The 25,528-nt window shown below is 35.2% G+C and overlaps 1 pseudogene; it reads left to right on the top strand.

The window, feature by feature from the left end:
• LOC141492297 (adenosine 5'-monophosphoramidase HINT3 pseudogene) overlaps nt 1–16,830 on the top strand; it is a 196,210-nt pseudogene extending 179,380 nt beyond the window's left edge.
• The last annotated feature ends 8,698 nt before the right edge of the window (nt 16,831–25,528 follow it).

The raw sequence follows: 25,528 nt of genomic DNA, 5'->3' as shown, positions 1-25,528 counted from the left end.
CTAGGTGGCACAGTGGATAAAGCACTGGCCCTGGAGTCAGGAGTACCTGGGTTCAAATCTGGTTGCAGACACTTAATGTGTGTCCTTGGGCAAGCCACTTAACCCCATTTTCCTTGCAAAAACCTAAAAAAATCAATTGGAAAAAGTAGGAAAGAAACTCAAGAGAAAATTAAGATGTTACAAGAGAAAACTAGCATCTCACAACAAGAAAACAAATCCCTGGAAAATACAATTGGACAAATAGCAAAAGAAAATAATTCTCTCAAAACTACACTTGGGCAAATGGGAAACTCCTTCAAAAATAGAATTGATCAATTGGAAAAGGAGTTGCAAAAGATAAATGAAGAAAATTCTTCTCTTAAAAAAATGAATGGAATCATGGAAACTAATGACTTCATGAGCCAACAAGATTCTGTTAAACAAAACCAAAAGATCAAAAAAAATAGACAAAAATGTAAAAATCCTCATCAGCAAAACCACTGACCTTTAGACTAGATCAAGAAGGGATCACCTGAGAATTATAGATCTTCCTGAAAAAAAAAACTGAAGAGAAAAAAAGCCTGGACTTATATTACAGGATTTAGTGATGGAAAACTGCCCTGATATCATGGAACCAGAGGGCAAAATAGTTATTGAAATAATACATTGATTCCCTCCAGAAAGAGATCCTAAAATGAAAACACCAAGGAATATTGTGGCCAAATTTCAGAACTATCAGATAAAAGAGAAAATCCTGCAAGAAGCCAGAAAGAAACAATTTACATATCAAGGAGCCAAAGTAAGGATTACACAGGACCTGGCGGAATCAACATTAAGGGATCTAACATCCTGGAATGAAATATACTGAAGAGCAAGGGAGCTTGGAATGCAGCCAAGAATCCACTATCCAACAAAGCTGAGCCTTTTTTTCTAGGGGAAAAGATGGACATTTAACAAAATGGGAGTTTTCCAACTTTTCCTGATGAAAAGAACAGAGCTAAATAGAAAATTTGGACACCAAACAGGAGACTCAAGTGACACATGAAAAGGTTAAAAAAAAAGAAAAGAAAAAAATTGCTATCCAGTAAGATGAAACTGGCTATATCCCTACCTGGGAAAAAAGACACTAACAAGTCTTGATAATTGTAACTCTAATAGAGAGAATATACTTAGCCAGAAGTGATAGACACTCATGACTTTTCTGTGACTCAGAGAGAATGATTTAAAAACAATACCTCCATAAAAAGGGGGACAGTAAGGAGACAGGAGTATAGAGGAGATTGAATGGGGGTAAATCTCATTCGATTAAGAGGTACTTATTTTATTTTATGATTAGATTAAAACATAAGTATTAAAATACCTATCGCAATAGTGGGGAAGAAGGGAGGAGGTGAGAACCACCTGAATCTTTGTCTCATCAGACTTGGCTTAAAGTCAACTTATACACACTAAGTTAAGCTAAGAAACTTATCTTACCTTTCAAGTATTAAAAGGGGGAAAGGGGAAAAGGGGAGGTGGGACATGGAGGGGGAGAAAAAGGAAGGAAAGGAAGAAGGGGAAAAGGAAGTGGAAAGAAAGGGGAGGGGTTGATATAGGAGAGCAAACACACTGAAGATGGCAGTATTCAGAAACAAAAGAGTGGGGAATATGGATAAAGTGAAAAAAGGGAAAAAATGCAAATGGGAAGATAGAATGGAAGGCAATAAAGAGTTAGTAATTATAACTTTGAATGTGAATGGAATGAACTCTCCCTTAAAATGTAAGTGAATAGCAGAATGGATTAAAAACCAGAATCCTACAATATGCTGCTTGAAAGAAACCCATTTGAAGCAGAAAGATACATATAGAGTAAAGGTAAAAGGTTGGAGCAAAATATATTTTGCATCAGCTGAAGTGAAAAAAGCAGAGGTAGCAATGCTTATCTCAGCTGCTTTGGCAGCTGCAAAAATAGATAGCTTTAAAAGAGATAAGGAAGGATACTTATATTCTCCTAAAAGGAACCATAGACAATAAAGTAATTTCAATACTAAATATGTATGCAATCAATGTTAAGCATCCAAATTGTTAAAGGAGAAGTTGAAAGAGCTACAGGAAGACGTAGACAGCAAAACTCTACTAGTGGAAGACCTCAACCTCTGGTTCTCAGATTTCAATAAATCTAATCATAATAAAAACAAGAAGGAAGTTAAGGAGGTAAATAGATTGTTAGAAAACCTAGATACGATAGACTTATGGAGGAAATTGAATGGGGATAGAGAGAAATATACTTTATTTTCTGCAGTACATGGAACTTATGTGAATATTGGCAATGTACTAGGGCATAAAAATCCAATGATCAATTGCAGAAAGGCAGAAAGAATGAATACATCTTTCTTAGATTATAATACAATAAAAATCATATGCAATATTGGGCCAGGGAGATATAGACTCAAAACTAATTGGAAACAAAATAACCTCATTTTAAAGAATGAGTGGATCAAAGAACAAATTATAGGAAGAATTAATTATTTCATTCTAGATAATGACAATAATGAAACAATATACCAAAACTTATGGGATTCACTCAAGGTGGCTATCAGGGGATATATTATATCCTTAAATGATACATGAATAAATTAGAGAAAGAGGAAATCACTGAACTAAATATGCAACTAAAAAAATTAGAGAAAGAACAAATTAAAAAGCCCCAGTTAAATACCAGATTAGAAATTCTAACAATTGAAGGAGAAATTAACAAAATCAAAAGTAAGAAAACTATTGAACTAATAAATAAAACCAAGAGTTGGTTTTCTTGGAAAAAACCAATAAAACTGATAAATCTCTGGTTACTTTGATTAAAAAAGAAAGAAGAAAACCAGATTGCTAGTATCATAAATGAAAAAGGTGAACTCACTACCAATGAGGAGGAAATTAAAGTAATAATTTTTATTTTGTTCAATTGTATGCCAATAAATTTGACAATCTAAGTGAAATGGATGAATATTTGCAAAAATATAAGTTGCCCAGGTTAAATGAAGAGGAAATTAAATACCTAAATAACCTTATCTCAGAAAAAGAAAGGTAACAAGCCATTATTAAACTCCCTAAGAAAAAATCTCCAGGGCCAGATGGATTCATAAGTGAATTCTATAAACATTTAAGGAACAACTGCCTTCAATTCTATATAAACTCTGAAAAAATACATGAAGATGGAACTCTGCCTAACTCTTTCTATGATACCAATATGGTGCTGATACCTAAACCAGAAAGAGTTAAAACAGAGAAAGAAAATTATAGACCTATCTTCTTGATGAATATAGATGCAAAAATCTTAAATAAAATCTTAGCAAAATGATTTCAACAAGTTATTACTAGGATAATACATTATAACCATATAGGATTTATCTCAGGAATGCAGGGTCAGTTCAGTATTAGGAAAACGGTTAATATAATTAATTTTATCAATAGCAAATCTATCAGAAATCATATGATTATATCAATAGATGCTGAAAAAAGCTTTTGACAAAATACAGCACCCATTCCTACTAAAAATACTAGAGAGTGTGCGAATAAATGGATTCTTCCTTAGAATAATAAGCAGTATCTCTCTGAAACCATCAACAAGCATCATATGCAATGGGAAGAGGATAGAAGCATTTCCAGTAAGACCAGGGGTGAAATAAGGATGCCTATTATCACTACTACTATTCAATATTATATTAGAAATGTTAGCTTCAGCAATAATAGAAGAAAAAGAAATTGAAGGAATTAGAATTGGGAAGGAAGAGACAAAACTCTCCCTCTTCGTAGATGACATGTGATGATGGTATACCTAGAGAAACCCAAAAATCACCTTAAAAAACTACTAGAAATAATTAGCAATTTTAGCAACGTTGTAGGACATAAAATAAACCCTCATAAATCCTCAACATTTCTATACATGACTAACAAGATACAACAGCAAGAACTAGAAAGAGAAATCCCATTCAAAGTAACCTCAGACAGTATAAAATACTGGAATCTACTTTCCAAGGCAGACTTGAAAGCTTTTTGAAAACAATTACAAAATACTTCTCACACAAATAAAATCAGATTTAAATAACTGGGCAAATATCAACTGCTCATAGATAGGTCAAGCTAATGTAAGAAAAATGACAATTCTACCAAAACTTAACTACTTGTTTACTGCCCTACCAATCAAAATTCCAAAAAAAATTACTTTAATGAGTTAGAAAAAAATTGTAAGTAAATTCATATGGAGAAATAAAAAGTCAAGAATTTCCAGGGATTCAATGAAAAAAAAGCAAAAAAAGTGGCTTAGGTCTTACCAGTTCTAAAATTACATTATAAAGCATCAGTCATCAAAACTGTCTGGTATGGGCAACTAGGTGGCTCAGTGAATAGAGCACTGGCCCTGGAGTCAGGAGTACCTGAGTTCAAATCCAGCCTCAGACACTTAATAATTACCTAGCTGTGTGGCCTTGGGCAAGCCACTTAACCCCATTGCCTTGCAAAAACCAGCAGAAGTCTTGTAATTCCCCACTGAATTACCACTCATAATACTGGATATGTGTTCTTTAAGGTTTCTGCTTGTTCAGTTTGATTCTCTTCCATTAATGGGATGTACTAAATATTCAGGGAGGCCCAATACTTTGAGTGTTAAGGTTTGTCCTTTTCAGAGCTTCACATCTATTTGGCAACCCTCATCTGTGGCTCTAAGAGGTTATAGGATGCACACCAGTAAACTATTGACAGATGGGCTAAGCCAGGTTGAGAATAACTGATAGGCTCAGATCTGTCAGTTACTTAGGGGGCTAGCTAAATATGTGAAGACTTCTCCCAGCAGAATGGGTGGATGAAAACAATCTGTTCCAGTGGTCATAAAGTTGGTCTGAAGTAGATGTTGTGATATGCTTCAAGCTTGGTCAGGCATCAAAGCTGCCAAAGTCATCTAACTTCCCAGGACATCATCTTGACTTTTGTCTTGTCACTGTACTTTGATGACTCTGGAAGAGAGATTGAGGCTGATGACTTTGTGAGCTCTGCCTAATTTAAATCTAGTTCATGGGCAAGTCGAGACATAACCTTGTGATGTCTTTGGTCCTCTTCAAAAACAAAGGACAAACAAAGGGTTTATTTTGTGGCCTGTAATAATGTAGAAGTTATTTATTGTCTCAATTAGAATTTTTTTTGGTTCCTTAGGATTTTCCAATGAGTAAACGATCATATCCCTCATAAATAAGTTTTTGTCTTTAATTCCTTTCTCTTCTCTTATTGCTATTGCTAGCATTTCTAGAACTTTATCAAATAACAGTGAGGAAACTAGGTCCCCCTGCTTCATTTCTGTATTTATAGGAAAAGGTTCTAGTATAGCTCTAATGCATATGATGCTTGCTTTTGAATGTATTTTATGTTATTAAAAAAAAAGGTGGGACAGCTAGGTGGAGTAGTGGATAGAGCACTGGCCCTGGAGTCAGGAGGACCAGAGTTCAAATGTGACTTCAGACACTTAATAATTGTCTAGCTGTGTGACATTGGGCAAATCACTTAACTCCATTTCCTTGCAAAAACCCAAAAGACAAAACAAAAAATGTCCCACTATGTCCTTACTTTGTAGGTTTGTTTTTAGGATAAAAAATGTGTACTTTTACCAAAGATTTTTTTTTCTGCATCATTGAGATGATCATGTGACTTTGAATGTTTTTATTTTTAATGTGATGAATTACATTGACTGCTTTTCTAATTTTTACTCATCCTTTTATATCTAGTATAAATCTTGCTTGGTTGTGATGAATGATTTCTTGGATAAATTGCACATTGTTTGATGGATTTTTGTTAATTTTTTTTACTCAATATTCATTAATGATATGGGCCTATTATTTTCCTTTTGGGTTTTTTCTTTTCTCAGTGTAGGTATTAGGACTATATTTTTCTTATAAAAATAAGAAATATGGTGGACTGTTTTCTTTTTCAATTTTTGAGAATATTTTGTGGAGTATGGGTAAAAACTGGTTTTTAAAAGTTTGATAAAATTCTCCTATGAATTCATCAGGACCCCAAGTCTTTTTCTTTGGTAATTACAGCTAGATCTAATTCCTTTTCTGAGATTGATAAATTTAAAATCTCTATCTGGTTTTGTGATCATCTGGGTATTTTGTAGTTTGGAAAATATTCTTTAATTTCTTGTTTGTTAATATTTAGTTGCATACTATGTTGTAATTATTGTTTATATTTGTTCTGGTTTTGCTGTGATTTCACCTTGTTCATTTGTTATTTTATTTGTTTTTCTCCTTTAAAAAATCAGATCAGCTAATAATTTAAAAAGCTTTATGTATATTTGTATTTTTGCTTTCTATTTCTCCTCTCATTTTTATTATTTCCTCTTCTGTAGTTATTTTAGGTTTATTTGCTTTATTTAATCTCTAATTTCTTAAAATATATATTAGTTCTTTAATCCTCTCTTTTATCATGTTGCTAATATATATTTTTAGGTATTTAATTTTTTCCCTGAGGATTACTTTAATAGCATTTCAGAAAATCTGGAATGTTGTCTCATCATTATAATTTTCTTTTATACAATTATTAATTTTGCAATATATTTTGAACCACTTATTATGTAGGATTTCACTGTTAAGTTTTCATTTGGATTTATATTTTTCATTTGTGATCCCTGAACTAATTACTATTTTTATTGCATCAAAGTCCATAAAGGATGTATTAAATATTTCTGCCTTTTGCTTGTAATATCTCTGTGCCCTAGTATGTGGTTACTAGAACATGTAAAAGTATATGTAAAAGTTCCTAGTACTAATAAAAATTCTAAGTGATGCTGAGAAATATGTATATATTCTTTTGTCATCTCAGTTAAAAGGTGATATAAATTCTAATTTGTTCAGCAATTTGTTCAGGTCCATATCATCCTATTGTTTATCTTTGTTTAGACTTATCCAAAACTGAAAGAATATTGAAGTCTCCTATAGTAATTGAGTAACACTGTTCATATATTCTTATAGATTAGATAATGTTTCTTTTTTGAATTTGTATAAGACATTTGTAGCATATAAATTTGTTACTGTTATTAATTAGTCATCAATTACTCCTTTCACTATAATGCTGTTCCCTTATTTATCCATTTTTATTTTTTGAATATTTGTTTTTGCTTTATCAGATAATATGGATCTTTTAGATACATTTGTAACACCTGCTTTTTACTTAATGTATAGTAGTCCCCTTCCTCCCCCCATCTTATCACTTTTATATTTTATATGTCTGATTTTTACAGAGTTGCTTATAATCAATTTTCCTGCAGCCTCTTCTCTTCCTGAGACCACAAGAGTCACCATCCCCTCATTTCTGACTCTTGTTTTGATCTGGATACATCACATACTCCTCTTTGCTCCCATCCCTCCCCATTTCATGTATCCTCTTATGTTATAATTAATTTCATTGAAACTAAAGAAACCATATTGATTCACCTATAGATACGGTATTGTTAGATAATGACCCATGTCCATCTTATTACCATCATATCCACCAGACATCTGCCTTCATCTGTTTCCATACATGCATACATATGTGTGTGTATGTATATATATATACATATATACATGTATATTTAAAAGGAAAATTGTTTATTGTGTGTTTTTTCCTGATTGTCTCTACTGTCACTCTGTTTCCATTATCTTATTGGCCTCCATATTTATTTATTCCTCCTTCATTTCTATTGTTTGGTAGCAAATAATATCTTCACTACTGGTTTTCTTCCTAAAAATGTTTTAAGTGTCTCTTTATTATTGAGAGTGTAGGGGTGGCTAGGTGGTGCAGTGGCTAAAGCACCGGCCTTGGAGTCAGGAGTACCTGGGTTCAAATCTGGTCTCAGACACTTAATAATTACCTAGCTGTGTGGCCTTGGGCAAGCCACTTAACCCCATTTGCCTTGAAAAAAAAAAGTTAAAAAAAAAAGAAAGTGTATCTTTTTTTCAGGTATGGTGCTCAGTTTTTTTAAGGGTATATCCTAAACTCCATTGCTTTTCAGAATACATCATTTCATTCCTTCCTGCATTTTTATGGGGACAGAATGTTATTTGAATTTCCTTTCCTTTGTATTTAAAAGACATTCTCCTGATTACTTGCAGAACTTGTTTTCTGAATTGAATTGTTAAATTTAACTAATATGTGTCTTGGCATCTGCAAATTTTTTTCCCTTCTGGAGGTGATCTGTAAATTTTTCCATTTGGCATTTCATTTAGCTTTTTTTTTTTGTTCTGTCATGTCCTGAGAAACTGTATTCTTTATGTTGTCTTTGAGATCAGTAAATTTTGCTTGCATAGTAAACTTATTTTCTTTTTAATTTTTTTTGCTTCTTTTCTTCTAGATTGTGTTTTACTCATATACGGTTGCATTTCCCATCTGTTCTCTCTTTTATTTATTTGATGAGATTTGCTAATGAACATTCCAGTTTTTCTATTTGTTCATTATTTTTGCTATTGTTTTTATTCAGTTGTTTCTGACTCTTTGTGACCTCATTTGGCATTTTCTTGGCAAAGATATAGGAGTGATTTGTCGTTTTCTTCTGCAGTTCATTTTACAAATGAGGAAACTGAGGGAAACAAGGTTAAATGATTGACAAGGGATGTACAACTAGTAAGTGTCTATGCAGATCATAAATTCTGCTCTCAAAATTCTTTTTTCTTTTGAATCATTCAGCAATAGCCTGCTATGGTTCCATGTTGTTCTTAAACTCTACAGGGTCTTCTGTTTCATCAAGTATCCTTTATTTTGAAGCATTTATTCATAGATGTTTGAACTTTTACTAGATCTAGTGATGATATTTGCGTGTATTGTTAATATTTTCTCCATTGATTTATCTACATATCTTCAAAATCTTTGAATTTTCTTTTTTCTTGAGCTCTTTGTTATAACCTGTCTTCCTTTCCTCCAGCCCCTGTCTTTCTCCTAACTTACTTTCTGGCTGCCTCCCCATAGATACAAATCTGAGGTTAAACCCAGGAGGGGCGTGGGTGTATATATTATGGGGGTGTGTGATACAGACATGAAATGTAGCATGAACTTTTTCTTTTAGGGTTTTTTTGGCAAGGCAAATGGGGTTAAGTGACTTGCCCAAGGCCACACAGCTAGGTAATTCTAGGTAATTTGAACTCAGGGACACCTGACTCCAGGGCTGGTGCTCTATCCACTGTGCCACCTAGCTGCCCCAGCATGTATTTTAAGATGAGATTACTGTGTTATTAGTATTGCTGAACTGTTTTAGTTTGTTACAAGAGATCTATCAGGAAGTGGGACTAATATGTAGATGTAACATAAAAATAAAGCACCTCCATGAAACTTTAAAGAATTATAGAAGAATTGAATGTCAGTGGTCTCTTACACTGATAACAGCCTTGATTTTTCATTACTAAAATACATGGCAGAATATAGATGTACAATAATGAGAGAAGTACAAATTGAATACTTCAGAAGTTTGGAGAAGAGAGAGAGTTATTTCTAGATTAAGATACAAGAATAAGAATTAGAGAAGGCTTTGTGGAGAATATGTAATTGAGCTTGGCCTTTGAAAGGTGGCATTACTAGTGCTTTGATAGGGTGAAGGAGGTAGTAGAGATAGAATAAGTTATTACAAACAAAGTTAACAGTTTAGCCAAAGGTGAGAATTTGGCAAGGTGGGATTAATTCTGGAAATAATTAGTTATCTAACATCATAGGAATAACTTGTTCAGGATCATACAACTAGTGTTTGAGGCTGCAGGTGAACTTAGTTCTTTCTGACTACAGGCCTAGCATTCTATTCGCTGTGCTATGTAGGCTGCTCATAAAAGAGTCCTGGTGAACTGAGAGCAATTGCTTTGTTTTTGTCTCTGGATTCCTAGCACAAGGTTTATACATAGTATTTGTATAATTGAATCGAATTCCAATATTTAATGGGCAGAAGAAGGGAAGAAGAGCCAGCAAAGGAGAAGGGATAGATAAAAGAAAAGTACACTGATAAAGAAATCAAGGAAGATGAGAATATCAAGGGGAAAGTGATGGTAAACACAATGCTGTGTGTGTGTGTGTGTGTGTGTGTGTGTGTGTGTGTGTGTGTGTGTATGTGTGTGTGTGTGTGTGTGTGTGTGTGTGTGAGAGAGAGAGAGAGAGAGAGAGAGAGAGAGAGAGAGAGAGAGAGAGAGAGAGAGAGAGAGAGAAAGGGAAGATGTTGATGAAGTAAATCTTTATCTTTTTGCCTGGTTGAAGAAAGAAATCTTGGAATACTTGGAATACTTCTCACTCCTCACTTTTGGTCCCAGACCTTTCTCCTTTATTAACTTTTAAATTTCACTAATCTCTAACCATTAACTCAAGGCACCAAATTCTCTTGACCTTTCTAGATCTCGAGTCTGCTTGGTTTGCACATTCTTTTTTACCTGGTCTTTCTACCCTTCCTATTGTCCTATAGACATTTATTTTAGCATCCTTTCACTCTCTCTTATCACACCTAAGTCATCCTGGGTTTAAGCAAATATATTTATTAATAAAGGAAAAGAGACTATTAATCCCAAAATAATACACCAGAGTAAGGAATTTAGAAGTGCCCAAGATTACATCCAGCACAGACTAAAAGTTATTGAAGTTTCTAAGGTATACAAATAGCTACAGTGGCATTCATAGTGACCTCTAAGCCTGGAGTCCACCCTATGATGTTCTATTTCCTCATTGTCATCACAAAGAATGACATCTTTCTCTTCTGGCGACTTAATATGTGCATAACTAGGCTATGGACTGAACTTATTCACCTGCTCTGAAGACCCAGGCAGTCAAGTACTTTTCCCATTTCCAGTGAGCTTTGGCAATATGCTTGCTTATCTACTAGGAGCAATTTTTCCCCTTCCTCTGCCTTAAGGGGTAGGGAAGTTGACAAAAAAATCACTACGACATTTTCCTCCCATCCTTCAATTAAAAAAAATCTGCTAAAATTCATACCTACCTACAAAGTTACTAGAGGAAGTCACACACTGGAACTAATTGGGTGAATCTCATCTCAGCCAGGCCCTCACTGCAGCAAGGCAATCCTTTTATTCTCAATTGAGTCTCTAGAAAATGTCTCACTGAAGCTATTCTAAATCTTTTCTTCCCTCCTTATGCCAGTAAACATCCTCTCAGCTGAGGAACTTCCTCATATTTCACTGAGAAATAATAGATCTTTCGATGTGAATTCTCTCTTCTCCCTTATTCAGTATCTCCTTGGCATTGTTTCTCTTACTTTACTTAAGTTTTCAATGAAAATAGGGTCCTCTTCTTTACCAAGACTAACTCCTTTAGTTGTACTTTTGATCCTTGGCCCTCATATTTCTTCTTCTGGGAGATTATCCTCCTGAGATTTCTCTCCTCCTCCCTCCAACCTCCTCTCCAGTCTTTAATTTCTATCTGGCTCATCCCTTTCTGCCTATAAACCCATCTAAGTTTTTCCCATCTGTGAAAAAAAGCAAAAACAAAGCATAAAACACAAAATCCTTCATTGATCTCCTCAAAGATTTGTCATTTATATGTATGTATGTATATATATATGTAGGTATGTATATATATATATATATATGTGTATATATATATGTGTGTGTGTGTGTATGTGTGTATGTATTCCCTTTTTTAGATAGATTCCTAAGTGGGGAAAGACCCTTTCATGTCATATCTCCACTTCTTTTCTTCTCTCTTGCTTAAAGACCATGTGCAATCTGATTTCCCACCTGATTATTCAACTGAAACAGCTCTATCAGAGCTACCATTAAACTCTTCGTTCCTCATTCCATGGACTTTTTCTTAAACCTCTTTCATCTTGATCTCTCTGAAGCCTTTGATTACCTTTTCTTCTGGATGTTATTTCTTCGGAGTTTTTGTAACATTTCTCTCTCTTTATTTTTCTCCTCAATCTCATTTGCTAGATTATCATCCATTATTGCTCATTAACTATGGCATAAGACTATGTGCTAAGCTCTGCAGATGGCTGCTAGATCAACATTTTTTCTCTCCTTAACCATAGTCCTTATCACTGATTATTACTACTACCTATTCAATACTTTGAACTGAATTTCTCAAGGGCAGCTCAAATATAGCATGTATAAAACAGAACTCATGTTCTCTCACCCCAAAACCTGTTCTGAAGTTCCTTGTTTCTATTTGAGGGCATCACCAATTTTCTAATTACTCAGATTCACAGCCTCAGTTATTGTCATACTCCTCATGTCAACTCCTCATGCTTCCTTAACCTCACACATTTAGCAAGTTGCCAAGTTTTATTGATTTTACTTCTTACCTTGGTTTCTGTCTACTCACACAGATAACATCCTAGTTCAGAGATTCATCACTTCTTTCTTAGATTATTGTGAGAGTCTCCTAACTGGTCTCCTCTCCACAAGTTAATTTCATTTCCAATCTAACCCAATTCACTTGCAAGTTGGGACATCACTCTTGTAATGAATGAAGGATAAACAATAACAACAATCCCTCATATATCTGCTGAAGTAATTTTCCTAATGATTAAAAGGAAAAATAACAGTGTAACTTCCATGCTGAAGATAGTCAGGTGGCCTACAACTAAATATAAACCCCCTCATTTATCATTTAAAAAGCTCTACAATTGGATCTACTTTTTACAATCTTATACATATCTTCTTTTCATAGATTCTTGCATCCAAAAAACCCCTCTTTTTACTATTCTTCATGAATGAACTATTAATCCATTATTATGTGCAAAGCATTGTGGTAAGTCCTAGAGATTTAAAGACAACAGTCCCTGCTTTCACAGAGCTCACATTCTAATTTATGATAGTTCATTTCCTGTCTATGTGCCTTTCTGAAAAGGAGATAATTTAGGGAATAACTTGTAAGAATGCACAGAAGCTAGGGATGGAGTATAATATTTATAAAAAGTGTTGATTCCCCTACATTAATTTTGAATAGACAATTTTCTGACCTGGTAGCATTACTCTTTGTAAAATCAGCTAGTTTTAAGGAGGGTTGAACAAATGGAAGATAAAAATAGATAAATGAAGGTATAGGGACACATTGGGCTGGAGAGAAGAGAAATTGAGGAAGTTTATTGGACTGACTAGGGCAGTGTGGTAGCTCAGTTAATAGGACACTACACCTGGAATCAGGAAGACCTGAATTTAATTCTGATATCAGAGCCTTATTCAGATCCATTAGAGAAAGAAATGACAACCATTTCAGTAATTTTTCCAAGAAAATCCCACAACCTCGGTGTTATGGCTCTTGGGGTCATAAAGAACTGGATAGGATGGAAAAACAAGAACTCTAGATTCTCTGTCTGATCAGTAAAACACTGGAATTAATTTGTTGAAAGTGTAAAGGGTGGGGATAGGGGCTTGAGAAAAGTATAAAAACTGTATTAGCCAATTCAAGAATGTGACAGGGAATCAACTAGAAATGAAAAAAAATGACAAGAAGAAATGCATGTTCAATATAGTGTGAATTTTTAATAGAATTATTCTGCCTAATATACTCACTTTCTTTGAAAGAATTGAATAGATTTGGAGCTAGAGCAGAGAAAGCAGATGCTAAGTTTTTTCGAGGAGTGGCAATACAGATATTACAAAAGGGTTGAGAATAAGGAGAAGAATGATAATCTTAGATTATAAAGACAACATCCTCTATTAAGGAAGGAATTATGATATAGTGGAAACAGTTATGACCTTGGAGTCAGGAGAGACTGGTTCAAACCCTGATTTCTATGTTTATTAGTAGTGTGACCACTACAATTTCTTTAATCTTTCTAAAGTGATCATATGTAAAGTGTTCTGAAAAACCTTATAGGGCCATATAAGTTCCTTTTCAAATAACTTTAAAATAGCTCCTCAAATCAAATTTTGAAGCAGAGGAGTCAACAAAAGGTAAAAAATGAGACATTTTTCTAGCCTAAGGAAAATGTAGGAGTTTGGCAGGAGAGGTCTGGTACAACATTGTGGGAACCAACTCAGAGCATGGCAGCAATAGCAGCCTTGAGTCTTGGAAGGACACTGGAAGTAGCAATAGTTTTTGAGAGCTCTCAGACAAAAGATGGTAAGGGGGTTTGACAATTGGTCAGCAAGAGATTATGGGTATCCTTGCACTGGGTACATCTGCTGCTGACTGGTAACTCTATAGCACACTTGCAGTTCTGGACTGCAGTTTTGAGGCCTATAAAAGTATTTATGTTTTGACACAAGAGAGTAGGGACTCTGGACTCAGTTCCAAGGCAAAGAGGAACACTAGTGCTGGTGATCACAGAAGAACAGGGAGCACAGGCATAGTTTGAAGGGTACCGCTTGCAGTTATATGGAAGCAGGGACCCTTCTTGGGTAAAGATCAGAGCACAGCCTCTCCCTGAATCATACCATCTTGGAAGTACTTCCAAGTTTAGAAGAGGTTCTGAACTCAGAAGTATGAAAAAGCCTGAAGCTTGACCCAGGCCCTACCCCTCCCCTAAGGTGAATAGAGTTCTACTTATAACTTAAAGCTCAAAAATCAAGAAAGTCTGGAAAAAATGACTAAACAATAAAAAAAGAACTTGACCATAAAAAGGTCTAAGTGACAGAGAAGCCCAAGACAGATTCTGAAGAAGACAATAATGTAAATACAGCTACAAGAAAAATTCTAATTGGACTTAAGTCCAACAAAATTTCTAGAAGAGTTAAAGGAAGATATGAGTGAAAGAAGAAAAATTGGGAAAAGAAATGAGAGAGAGAGAGAGAGAGAGAGAGTCATGATAATTATGAGAGGAGAATTAACAGCTTGGTAAAAGAAGCACCAAAAATACAAAAGAAATAAAAATACCATTGTGGAGCCAAGATGGAAGTGTGTAGCTACATGATCCTGGACCTTTTCCCTACCCAATGTTAAATGAAACCTTTACATAGTTATTAAAACACAGATCCCTTCAAAAAAAAGACAAGACTGAAACAAGTTTTCAACTGTAGACATCATGGAGGATCTTCAGTGAAGGTCTGTCCCTTCAGGGGAAAAGGGAAAGTAAAGCCCAGTTAAGCAGGAGAACAGCAAAGTCAGTGGGGGGGGTGGCTTTTAGCCACAATGCAGTCCAGGTTCCAGCAGCTAGCACACAGGTTCTGGAAGCTAGATAGCAAACCAGAAGGAAGGGTTCTAAGCCCAAAGAAAGTCTGAACCTGTGGGAACACTGGGGCAAAAGACAGGATTGGGTTGGGAGGCAGAGCTTGGACATAAAGAAAGATATAAACCTCTGTGTAGGGAACATCTTGGTCAGGGAGAAGGCAGGGATCAGACCCCCAGCCCCAGCACAAAAAAGCTTGGGCCTATACTTCAGGAGCAGAGCTCAAACAATCAAAATAAGCCAAAAAACCTGAGTGCTAACCATAGAAATCTATTATACAGATAGAGGTGATTAAAAATTCCACCTCAGAAGGAGAAAGCAATGAAAAATTATCTACATGGGAAGGTGCAAAGTAGTCCGTGAATTGGAATCAAATCCAAAACCTTATAGAAGAGTATTACAAAAGAATTTAAAAACAAAAGAAGGAAGGAAAAAGAAAAATGGAAAAAAAAATGAGAACCATGCAGGAAAATTGTTAAAAAATTGACTAAAGAAATTAACTCCTTTAAAAGTAAAAATAACCACTGGGAAAAGAATGTAACTCTTCAAAAAATAAAATCAACCAACAGCTCAGAAGAAAGTAAAATTAACCAAAAGGAAAATTAACAAAAGCTAACTGAAGAAAATAAAACCTTGGGGCAGGTAGGTGGTGCAGTGTTATAGAATACCGACCCTGGAGTCAGTAGTACCTGAGTTCAAATCCACCCTCAGACACTTAATAATTACCTAGCTGTGTGGCCTTGGGCAAGCCACTTAACTCCATTACTTAGCAAAAACTAAAAAAACAAAAACAAAAACAAAAAACAAACCTTAAAAATTAGAATTGGACAAATGGAAACCAAAGAATCTATGAGACACCAAGATTTCATCTAACAAAATCAAAAACCTGAAAAAATTGTTATTAATCTACCAGAAAGCCTAGATCACAAAAGGAGCTTGGAAAACATATTTCAGGAAATTACCAGGAAAAACTGCCCAAATATGGGATAGATCAAGAATGCAAAATAGCCAATGAAAAAATACACAGAGCTCCTCCCGGCTCCAGAGCGAGGCCCGTGGCTCGGGGCCTCGGACATGGCGGAGCTGCGCGGAGGAAGGGGCGGCCGCCTCCCCGGCGGGCGAGGGCTACGACCCCAAGTGCGTGTTCTGTCGGATCGGCCGGCACCCAACTGCTGCCCTGCGAGCCTGAAGACCTGGTTTGCTTCCAAGATATCAGACCTGGTGCTCCACACCATTATCTTGTGGTGCCAAAGAAGCACATTGGAAATTGTAAAACCCTAAAGAAAGAAGATTTACTCTTAGTGGAGAAAATGGTTACTGTTGGAAAAACTGTTCTTCAGCACAAAAACGTCGCAGACCTGAATGATGTGAGAATGGGTTTCCACTGGCCTCCATTCTGCTCCATAGCCCACTTGCACCTTCATGTGCTGGCACCAGCCGGTTAACTGGGCTTTTTATCCAGATTGGTTTATAGACTCAATTCATACTGGTTCATCACAGCTGATCAGCTGATTGAACGTCTCCAGACTGGAAATGCTAACAGTTGAAGAATTGTCTTAATCTGGGCTCACAGTCAGTTAAAAATTGGGTGCTTAGGAATCTCTTTGCCATTGTATAGCTTGATGTGGTTAGAGACAGACCATCTAAAGCAGTCTAGAATCTCCTTCTCTGAAAAGACAGGAAAGCTTCTGTTTGACTCTTAATGAGTCATGTGGTCATTGTTCTTAGAAGTACCTGATGACATTGGGAATGTTTTAATGGAGATTGTCAGCTAAGCATTGCAGGTCATAATAAACTTATAAAAAGGTTCTGTATACATAGATGTGTGTGTGTATATATATATATATATATATATATATATATATATATACATATGCATAAGTTAATTTTCATATCTGATGGATGACCTCTAATATTGCTTTTTCAGTGTGTCTAAAAAAAGGTCACACTTCCAAGAAATTCTGCTCATCTTTTTAAAAAATCCACTTTTATTATCTGTTATTTATAGTATTAGTAGTACTTGGTTATAGCTGTTACATGACAGGAAATGAAAGAAGATTTAAACCATGTTATTTATTCCAAGATCTGTTTTCTAATTCATAATAACTATTTCTCATTTCCTTTAACCTCATCCCATTTAAATATTCTCTAAATATACTGAAAAAATACCACCTAAGAATTCCAGTAACTTGGATTAGAAAGGTTTCTTGTGTGTGTGATACCACTTACCTTTCTACTGGTTCAGAGTGCATCCCACTTTTAAAGTTCAGCTTTTCTTCACATAGTTCATCTTCAGCTTCATAAAGGCTGCGATTGTGATTCCTAGCAATGTATTCATTAAATTTATTAAATTTAGATTGTTCTTTGTAAGTGGATGAGATTTTGCCTGTAGTGACATGGTGTGGGTAAGAGTCCTTATACAACGTAAACTCATGAATGTATTAAAAATGGGCAGGAACTGTTTTAAATGATAAAATTTTCTTCTGCCTGAAGAACCTAAAAATGAATAAATTTGTTCTTCCTATGCTACTTCTTCCTGCTGCCCCATTACCCCTCCCACACACACATGCTTAGGATTTATAAAGTAAAGTAAAACGGGATCCTGTTTGAAGCCTGTAAAATTAATGAAAAGCCAAGGGTATAATGGATGGAGAGCTGGCCTTAGAAATAGCAAGGTCTGCCTGTTAATATATATACTAACTTTGTGACCATGGGCAAGTCACTTAAACTCTCACAATTTCTTTTAAGTTTCCAGTGCAACTCTCTAAGATGAAATTTAGATATATGTGTTTGCATTAGTAGAGAGTTTCCATCCTAGCAGCAGTTCCCTACATGGATGAAATCACAAATCTGGAAAAAAATAAACAAAATTCTTATTCCTGATAGTTTATTTCATCAGATACATTGATGAAAGAAGGAAGTACCATTGTCTTGATGCTAGTCCATTTTAGTATATCTCTTTCTAGTTTACACTCAAAATGGTGAGTAATAATGAATAATAGTATATTGCTTCTGGAGAATTATATTATTTGATGAATATAAAAGCATATGTAAGGATTAGAGCTTCTGTGTTGGAATGGAATGGTAATTAGTCATAGCTATTCATGTTTGCCTACTTTGTTACTAAAGAAACAATACTTTTAATTAATGGAATATTTATACAAAAGCTGGAATTAAATTTTACTATTGTTTTTCCATTCTTATTTAAGATTGAAGTGTGAAATGAGCTTCAAGATTTAATTTTAGTCACTGGATTTTGGAGACTTGCTAGTAGACTTATGATTATATACACCCTAGACTTAGAAAATGTTTGATGTTGAAGAAATATTGAATATCATCTGATTCAACCCCTTCTTTACATATAAACTGAGGCCTAGAATAGTTTATTCACATAGTAAGATGTGAAATGGTAGAAGAACTTGAAACTGGGTCTTCCAAGTTCTCCATCCATTGCAGAATGGGGAGACCTGAAACTAAAAAAGCAAATGAGATTGAATATGAGCTAAATTTTAGCCTGGCTTTCAGGAAAAACTTCAGAATAATCCTGCCATGTCAGTAAAAGCACCGTCAGTGTCTTTGTCTTCAAAAATCACTTTACAGGAAAGGAGCTTTGTTCTTGCTTCTCATCTTTTTAGCACTTTGCCAGTTCTTTAATTTAAATTGATGTAATGGACTCCAATGGTCTTAGGTAGATGTACATATTTAACAAAACTAAAGTGCTGTTGTGTGGTTTCATAGATTTTTCCCAAGCAGTTTAAGTTCTTCTAGTTGTTCCATAGATATGTGTATATATAGGTACAATAAACATTTTTTTCCCTCCCTGTCCTAATTGGAAACCCCAAGGAAAATGAGGAAATCATTTTTATTGGAAATTCATCATGTTTGTTGCCAGAAGCTAATGTTTTTTTTCAGTTTACTAAACTTTTCACTTGACCTTTTCAGTAAAATAGATCAAAAAGGGGCTCGATAGCTATCTTCAATATACAATAATACAATAAGAATAAAAATTTGTAAGTTTTTTTGCAAAAAATATTAAGGTACTGTTGAAAACATTACTTATGAATACTGTGGTACTTTGTAACTACTGAACTGTGAGATATGCTAGATTATTAGCCACATAAAACAATGTGAAAGAGAAAAAGTAAGTAAAAATTAAAAAAATAAAAAAAATACACAGAACACCTCCAGAAAGAGGCCTCAGGATAAAAATTCCAAGAACTATAAGAGCCAAATTCCAGAATTCTCAAATAAAGGAGAAAATACTGCAAGCAGCCAGAAAGAAGCAATTTAAATACAAAGGATACACAATCAGACTTGCAGAGGACATATCAGCTTCAACATTGAAGGATCAGAGGCCTGAAATACAGTATTTCTGAGGGTAGAGATTCTTAGATTACAATGAAGAATTTACTACCCTGCAAAATTCAGCATATTTTGTCAGGTGAAAAGATGGCTGTTAAATGAAATAAAAGACTTTCAAAGTGTCCTGATAAAAAAGACCAGAACTAAACAGAGAATTCAATCTTCAAACAAAAGACTCAAGAGACGCATAAAAAAAAAAACCAAGCCAAATGTTAGTCAAGAACATTAAATTGTATACAATCTCTAAGGGAAGATGATACTTGTAACTCTTGAGAATTATATTTCTTTAAGGATACTTAAAGGGATAAACATAGCTGAAGAGAGTGTACTTTAGAAGATATTGGTATGGCTGTTTCTTCTTTTGTTGAAGAGGATCAAAATGTCATATGTTTGAGATAAATTATAGGGCATCCAACTGTAGCTGATCAGAACAATAAGGGCTCACAATGCTCTACCATAAGTCCTGCATAATTAGTCCAGGTGAAAAGCTGAGGTGTTTACTCTAAACATATGTGTCCCATATTTCCTTTGACCTACCCTACTTTGATTCTGCCTTGCCCAGAGAACTCAGCACTTTCTCTGATGAGGGCATCCTATGCTGGGTATTGCTATTCCAGTGTCTCCCAGACCAGAGTACTTAGAGGGTCTATACTTAATTAAATCAGAAGAGACTTTACTAGATACTTTGAGGTTTGTAGTACCATAGGGGCGGAGGGTAGGAATCTACTTAGTAGTGTTGGATGTAAAGAGATTAGGAAGTTATTTTACCTTAATCCCTATTTTAGTTAAGGAGGGTTGAAGTACCATATTAGGGAAAGTGTGGGAGAGAATATGCTTGGGGGAGTACAAGTGGTTCATGAAATGATTTGGCTTTGCATAATTCTTTGGCTCATGAGGATTGTGTGTCCTTGGAGGGTACTTGAAAAGAGGTAAGGTATAAAATGATTATAATTTGATGTGATTCATGACACCTGAAAAGTGTATTTCTAATGGGACAGAAGAGGGGAGGGTACTTAGTGGCTATAAGGTAATGCTGCTTATCAATCAATCAATTAAACTTTGATAGTACTTCTATCAGGTCAGATAAAAGGAGTATAATTTGACAAAAGGGATGTAAATACAGGACAGGGTTAAAACAATAAAAATATAAAAAGAAGAAGACTAGCATTGGTGGATAAATAACATTGGGTGAAGAGGCACAAAGATCTATAAAAATAGAGGGAAAGAAAGGAGGGTATGAAACTAAGTAAGATTTGACCTAGAGAAGGAATAAGGTACATTCCCAATTAAGTTTAATATATATATATATATATATATATATATATATATATATATATATATATATATATATATATACTACTCTACCAAGTGGGGGGGGAAGAAAAGCAAAGATGGCACTGATAAACAGGAAAGAAAAGGTATAAGTGAAAGTAAACTGAACATTAAAATTTAAAAGAAAAGTTAGAGGGGAAACAGAGCCAAGATAGCAGTTTGAGGGCACAATTTCCCAGAAGTTTTTTTCCAAAATATTCCCCAAACATTAAAATTATGACTAACTACATTTTTGGAGAGACAGAACCCACAGAAAGACCCAGTGAAACAATTCTCCAGCCCAAGGTAACTTGGAAGATTTGTGGGAAGGTTCTGTTCCATTTGGGTCGGAAAGTATGGCAATGGAATCAGGGTCATGCTTGGCCAGAGCCACTGAGTTCCAGTCTTCCAGGAACAGCCCGTGGGGCAGCTGGCAGCAACAGAAGTTTCCTGACCTGCTAACCAAGGAATCACAACTTGGAAGATCAGTGGGAAACTTCTGCCAGAGTGAGCACGCAGCCCAGGCCAGCATGGCCCTGCAACTGCTCCCAGAGCACTCAACCCACGGAAGGTAAGGGGGTATGGGGAGATAATCGAGGTCTGTCCACTATCCCTGGGACAAGTGTATAGTTCTTTGATCATATGCAGACCCTGATCACAGTCTGGGGTCCCCTATTGCCATAGCAGAGTAGAAAACCTTTTCACAGCTCCAGGGCAAAGTGGATTTCTTGTGGTCAATCATAGACCAGAACACAGGCAGGAAAGCAGTCAGAGCCTCTTCTAAGACACTGAAGGAACTGAGGTCCTTGCAGAGGTGTCCCAATAACATTCAAAAGCTTGGGAAACACCTCAAACCCAGAGCATAGACTGGGAAAATGAATAAATAGCAAAAAAAATAATCTGAACATTGATAATTACTTTGGTCCCATAGAGGATCAAAAATACACACTCAGAAAATGATAAAGTTCAAGTTTCTGCATCCAAAGACTCCAAGAAAAAATAGGAATTGGCCTCAGGCTATGAAAGACTTCAAAAAAGATTTTGAAAATCAAATAAAGTAGATAGAAGAAAAATTGGGAAAAGAAATGAGAGGAATGCAGGAAAAGCATGAAAACCAAGTCAGAAGCTTGGTCAAGGAGATACAAAAAGTACTGAAGAAAACAACATGTAAAAAACACCAGGCTAAGTTAAACAGGAATAAGCAGTCCAAAAAGTTAATGAGGAGAAGAATGCCTTAAATAACAGGGTGGGCCAGATGGAAATGAAGATAAAAAAATATCTCTTAAGAAAATAACTCCTTTAAATATAGAATAGAGCTAAAGGAAGCTGATGAGTTTGTGAGGAATCAAGAAACAAAAAAATTTAAAAAAATGAAAAATAGAAGAAAACATGAAATATCTCACTGGGAAAAAACTAACCTGGAAAACAGGTCCAGAAAAGACAATTTAAAAATTATTGGGCTACCTGAAAATCACGATCAGGAAAAGAGCCTTGACTTCATTTTTAAAGAATTTCTACAGGAAAATTTCCCTGATAATATTAGAAGTAGAGGGTAAAATAGAAATTTAGGGAATCCAGCAATTTTCTCCTGAAAGAGATCCCCCAAAATAACTTCCAGGAATATTATAACCAAATTCCAGAACTCCCAAGTCAAAGAGAAAATATTACAAGCAGTCAGAAAGAAACATTTCAAATATCATGATGTTGTAGTCAGGATAACATAGGACTTAGCAGCATCTACATTAAGGGCTCGTAGGTCTTGGAATATGATATTCTGGAAGGCAAAAGAACTTGGAATGAAACTGAGAATCAACTACTCAGCAAAACTGAACATCTTCTTCCAGGGGAAATGATGGATATTCAATGAAATAAGGGTATTTCAAATTTTCTTATTGAAATGACCAGAACTGAACAGAAAGTTTGATCTCCAAGTACAGTACTCATGTGAAGCATAGAGAGGGTGGATTAGAAGGGTAAATTATGAAGAACTGAATGAGGTTGAACTGCTTATATTCCTGTAAGGGGAGATGAGACTGATAATTCATAAGAACCATCTCAGTTAATAGAGCAGTTAGAAGTAGCTTATTTAGACAAGGTGGAGAGTTGAATATGAAGGGATAATATATTTTAAAGATGAAGTCAATGGGTGAAAAAAGGAATGTACTGGGAGAAAGGGAAAGTAGAGGAAGAATGGGCTAAGTTATTTCATGTAAATAAAGTCAAGAAAAAGCTTTTGCAAAAGAGTGGAAGGGGAGAAGGTGAGTATAAATGAGTGAGCCTTCTTATCAGAAATGGCTCAGTGAGGAAACAACATACACACTTAATAGGGTATATCGATCTATCTTACCCAAGAGTAAAAAGGAAAGAAAGGGAATGGGAGAAAGGGAACAAGGGGAGAGGGGGGTATAGGTTATAGAGGAGAAGGTAGATTATGGGAGAAAATTGTCAGATACAACACTCATTTTTTGCTTTTTGCAAAGTGGTAGGAGTGGGTGGCCTACTTGGGGCCACACAGCTTGGTTGTGGGTGTCTGGGGTAGGATTTGGGCTTGGGTCTTCCTGGTCCCAGGATCGGTGCTCTATCTTCTACACCACTTGGCTGCCCATAACACACTTTTGCAGAGGGACAAAATGAAAGGAGAGTGAGAATAGAATAAATGGGAGTGGGGGGCTCAGTGGAGAGAAATACAATCAGCAATAGCAGCAGTGGGAAAAAAATATGGAAGTAACCTAATGGATTTATGACAAAGAATGTGATCCACCCCAGAGACAGAGCTGATGGAATTTGAACACAGACTGAAGTACAATTTTTTTTCTTTTTCTCTCACTTTGTTTTTTTTGTGAGATTTTTCTATTTTTGTGGAGGGGGATTATGTTTACTCTTTTTTTTTAAGTTTTTGCAAGGCAAATGGGTTTAAGTGGCTTGCCCAAGGCCACACAGCTAGGTAATTATTAAGTGTCTGATTTTGGATTTGAACCCAGGTACTCCTGACTCCAAGGCCGGTGCTTTATCCACTGCGCCACCTAGCCGCCCCAATTATGTAAAATAAATAAATAAAAAAGAAAAGTTAAAGGGAAAGGAGAGCAAAATGTTGTTGAGGAGAAATAAGAGAAAAGAAAAGAGGCAAAAGATGTGAAGGGAAATTAATTAGTAATCTTAGCTGTAAATGTGAATGGGATGAACCCTCTCATAAAATGGAAGCAGATAACAGAATGGATTAAAAATAAGAATCCTGCAATATGTTGTTTACAAGCAACACATCTGAGGCAGAGAAATACACACAGAATAAAGGTAAAATATTGTAACAAAATATATTATACTTCAGTGAAAGTAAAGAAATTAGGGGTAGCAATCTTTGTCTGATCTCAGACAAAGCAAAATTAAAAAATAAATCTCCCAGGGGATAAATAAGGAAACTGCATTTCTTTAAAAGGCAATAAATCCCAATCCCAGGAATGTAACTATACAATAATACATCTATCAGAAATCATGTAATTATCTCAATAGATGGTGAAAAAACCTTTGACAAAATATAGCACCCATTCCTACTAAAAACACTAGAGTGTAGAAATAAATGAATTGTTCCTTAGAATGATTAGCAGTATCTATCTGAAACCATCAACAAGCATTTTATGTAATGGGGATAAGCTAAAGGTATTCCCAATAAAATCACGGCTGAAACAAAGATGCTCATTATCACCACTACTATTCAATATCATATTAGAAATGTTAGCTTCAGCAATAAGAGAAGGAAAAAGAAGTTGAAGGAATTAGAATTGGGAAGGAAGAGACAAAACTCTCATTCTTTGCAGATTACATTATGGTATAACTAGAGAATCCTAAAAAAGTACTAGAAACAATTAGCAACTTTATCAAAGTCATGGGATATAAAATAAACCCTCATAAATCCTCAGCATTTCTATATATTACTGGCAAGATACAGTGGCAAGAGCCATCAAGAGAAATCCAATTTAAAGTAACTTCAGACTACTTGGGAATCTACCTGCCAAGGCAGACTCTGAAACTCTATGAAAACAATTACAAAACACTTCTCACACAAATAAAATCACATTTAAAAAACTGGGCAAATATCAACTGCTCAAGGACAGGCTGAGCTAATATAATAAAAATGATGATTCTACCTAAATTAAGCTACTTATTTAGTGCTTTACCAAGCAAACTTCTAAAAAAATTACTTTACTGAGCTAGAAAAAAACGTTTAAGTAAATTCACATGGAGAAATAAAAAGTCAAGAATATCCAGGGATTCGATGAAAAAAAGTGCAAAAGAAGGTGGCTTAGTCCTACCAGATCTAAAATTATATTATTAAAGCATCAGTCATCAAAACAGTCTGATATTAGCTAAGCAATAGAGTTATGGATCAATGGAATAGACTAGGTACAAAAGAGATAGCAGGAAATGATTACAGTAAGCTGTTGTTTGATAAACCCAAAGAGTCCAGTCCAGCTTCTGGGATAAAACCTCTCTCTTTGATTAAAAACTCTTGGGAAAATTTGAAGTTAGTATGGCAGAAACTTGGATTAGACCAGTATCTCACACCCTATACCAAGATAAAAATGGGTTCGGGATTTAGACATAAAAGACAATATTATAAGCAAACCAGGAAATCAAAGAATAGTTTACCTGTCAGATCTATGGAAAGGGAAGCAGTTTATGATGTGGAAGAGATGGAGAAAAACAAATCAGATAATTTTGATTACATTAAATTAAAAAGCTTTTGCACAAACAAAACCACTGTAACTAAGATCAAAAGAAATGTAG

Source organism: Macrotis lagotis, chromosome 6, assembly GCF_037893015.1.
Source record: "Macrotis lagotis isolate mMagLag1 chromosome 6, bilby.v1.9.chrom.fasta, whole genome shotgun sequence".
Classification (NCBI taxonomy): domain Eukaryota; kingdom Metazoa; phylum Chordata; class Mammalia; order Peramelemorphia; family Peramelidae; genus Macrotis; species Macrotis lagotis.
Note: the sequence above shows the minus strand (reverse complement) of the source record. Positions and strands in the feature narration are given on the sequence as shown.